At 42.1% G+C, this 3,303-nt stretch overlaps 1 pseudogene; it reads right to left on the bottom strand.

The window, feature by feature from the left end:
- Nucleotides 1-1,400: 1,400 nt before the first annotated feature.
- LOC138170222 (aflatoxin B1 aldehyde reductase member 2 pseudogene) lies at nt 1,401-2,518 on the bottom strand (annotated as a pseudogene).
- Nucleotides 2,519-3,303: the final 785 nt, after the last annotated feature.

Genomic DNA, 3,303 nt, shown 5'->3' with positions numbered 1-3,303 from the left:
ATTAGATGAAACCAAGTTAAGCATTTAGGCCAGATCTAAAATAGCTAAATTAAATAGAGACCTGAAGCATTCTTCTTCTGGAAGATTCAAGGGGAAATAAAAGACTTGTACTCCAATAATCAGATTTAATGTAGGAGAAAACATGGTTATTCTTGATTTACCTCCTTAATGACTTCAATTTTCTTTTTCTCTTTACATTTATAGATTCAGTTCAAGACACCCTTGATTATACTTAGAAGTCTGGTACATCTTTTCCCAAAAATTTTAATACACCATTCATAAACTTTCCCCCTGTTGTCCTCTCTTGAATGTACAATTACAACTGCTCCTTCATCCCTCTGGGCTGGAAGGAAATTGATGCTTCACCATGGTGTTAGTAGATACTTAAGATTTCAGAGATTCTGCATTCTGGAGGAGATAAAAGCAATGTCTTACCACTTGTGATCACTAAGGGCTAATCATATGTTAGACCCACATAGGCATATTAACCCCAGGATCCTGGCTACACTCCAACTTGGGCAATTACATTCTGCCTACCACAATTCCCCCTGCCATTTCAATTAATACATTGTTCTGCTTCATTTCCTGCCCTAAACTGTGGCACAGTGTCTAACAGCTGCCCCGCAATAGTGGCTTTGTTTTTATCCCTGAAGAGTCTGCACTCCATTGGTGCATGAAGTGAACCCTGAAAATCCACTCCTGAGGCTATAAAGGGTGTCTTTCAAGATAAAAGTTCTCATTGCAGCACTTGTAGAGATAGTCTTGAAAGTAGTCTGCTTTTGCAAGGAGCTCTTCAATCCCTCAAAACAGAAGGAGTTTCTAAGGATGCCTTCATTAACTACCATTCTGAGCCATGATGTCCTTTTGTAAAACAATATTCTCTCCTTATAGTCTTTCTCTTACTCTTCATAAGTTTGAGCATAGCCTCTGTTTTCTTCTGTGGTCTTCTCCCCAACATCCACTGCTAAAAAAGTAAAGCAACAAGATAAACACTTGATGGCTCTTGATTTTAGTCAAGTTTTCTCATTCTTTAGGCAGTCAAATGTTAGTAAACTGAATTAATTAGGGAGAAGTCATCTGATTTAGCAGAAATCTGAAATACTCAAAAGAAATGTGAGTGTTACTGCCTTAAGATTCATACAGCAAACATAAACCAACAAGTCCAATTATATATATATATATATATATATATACATACATACATATACATTTTTTTTCCTTGTGCAACATTTGCATTTATTCCAACAGGATAGGACAGAGCTGGTCTCAGTTCTCACCCTTCTCAACAGTAAGAACAAAAGGGCAGAAGGCCAGAGGTCTCACCTCCAGGAAGGAGGCTAGAAAACAAAGGATTCAGAGAGGAAGGACAATCTGAAAGATGGAGCTCAGGCTACAGCAGCTTAAGGCAAAGGTTGACTGATGGGCCTGAGAGTATGGAGATACCCAGGATCAATGAAGGAGCCCCTCTCCACCCCCAGTGTTGGAGCTAGAGGCTCCAGTGGGCCTTCTTCTGTTGCTGTCATGTTCTGCTACAGCTGCTGCAGTCTGGACATGCTCAGGATAACAGCATCTCCATGGGCACCCTGGAGCTGGAGTAGTGGTACAACCATCTGAGGACTGCTGAGGCCATGCTGCGAAGGTTGACTCCATAAGATGGTGCCAGGGCTTTCTCCCCACCAGCAATGACTTGAAAGTGATGTTCCTTCCAGAAGAGATTTTTGTAGGTATCAGCCCAGCTATCCCCAAGGAACCTGCCCTCAAGTTGTTTTTTGTCCTTGTCTTCATATTTGTACTTGCCAGTCAGAGGCCACCCACCAGCCAAAGGGTTGTAGGCATAAAACCAGTCCACAGTGATATAGGCAGGGCAACAGCTCCTGCTCCTACATGCCCTGCTACAAAGTAGGAAAGAGCCAGCCATTAATTTTGCAGAGGATGCAGATTTCAGCTACTTCCCAGGAGGCGTAGTTAGAGAGGCCCAGCTCTACAAACTTATGATCCTGGTGCATCTCATTGCAGACCCACAGTGTCTTCTCCATGGGCATGCTGTGTTCTGATGCATGCAGGTAGCAGAGAACCACTCAGGTTCACTTCAGAAACCCAAGGAGGTCTCCAGCTGAGAACCTGAACTTTCAGCCCTCAGAGCCTCCCCATCCCAGGGACTGGCTTTGGTGCCAATTTTTATTCTGCTTCCGCCGTTCCCTAGCTCCAGGCCCATGCTGTCCATGATAGTCTCCAACTGGGCGTCGCTGTACATGAAGGCTGTGTCCAGCTTGTGATGGCTGTGCTCCAGGAAGGAGTGAATGGTGGCAACTCTTGATGACCAGTCTGCGTGCCAGCCCATCTCCATCATGCCCAACATGGAGGCCTGAAGGGCCCAGGCCACCAGGGAGGTGACATGGGCAGCAGGGGACATCGTGGCAGCGACTGTGGAAGCACTAGGGTTGCGGGCACCGGTGGTTCCCTGAGCAGATCCACAGCAGGGGATGGGTGCCATGGCCAGAGACACAGCGCCCAGCATCTCAACCATAAATAATTTATTGAATACATAAAGAAAATATATAATTTGTATATGTTCTCTTTCTTCCCATGTTTTCCCTTCCTTGGAAGCACAGTCAAGAGCTGCACAGGCTGAGCAGGTGTAGATAATCTAAGTTGATGGAAGGTTCTAAAATCTAAATCTGAGAGATCAGATGCCCATGAGAATGTTAAAGCCTGTTTTGGTAGCATCATAGAATCTGATTAAGTAGGGGCATAGTGAGAGAAACACATAATTGTTTTTGATGAGTGAACTATAAGTAAACCACATTTTGTACTGCAAGAACTGGTTCATAGAATTTTTAAGCCTCTATCACTGATCTTTGGAAGGCTGTAGAAAACGAGTAATGGTATTGGAGCTGGACAAATATTTATCCATTAAAAAAAATGGATAAGAGCAAGACCATTAAACTAGATGCAGTAAGTTTGAATTTTAATTCTGACGAGATCTAAAAACTGATCATAAAAGCTTTTCACATAAAAAAATTATCCTTTTTAATAGAAAGGTAAGCAGTGATCACAAAGAGCCATTATGAACTCATTGAGAATTGTCATACCATACAATCACTAGTTTGGTAGAGTAGGCGCTTTACTATAGATATAAATTATATTTAGATACTAGTAAAATATTTTTTTAAAATGACTCATGCTATTTTTATGTTAAAGGTGGACAGATATAAGCTAACAGTATGATTCATTGGATACAAAGATGGATGACTGTCCAGATTTAAAACCAGTAAAAAACACTGCAGTGTCAGCTTAGAAGGA

The sequence above is a fragment of the Petaurus breviceps genome, unplaced genomic scaffold (assembly GCF_028583685.1).
Source record: "Petaurus breviceps papuanus isolate PSGF00001 unplaced genomic scaffold, PetGlider_PUasm1.0 38, whole genome shotgun sequence".
NCBI classification, from domain to species: Eukaryota; Metazoa; Chordata; class Mammalia; order Diprotodontia; family Petauridae; genus Petaurus; species Petaurus breviceps.
The sequence above is the reverse complement of the archived record's forward strand: the minus strand, read 5'-3'. Positions and strand labels throughout refer to the sequence as shown.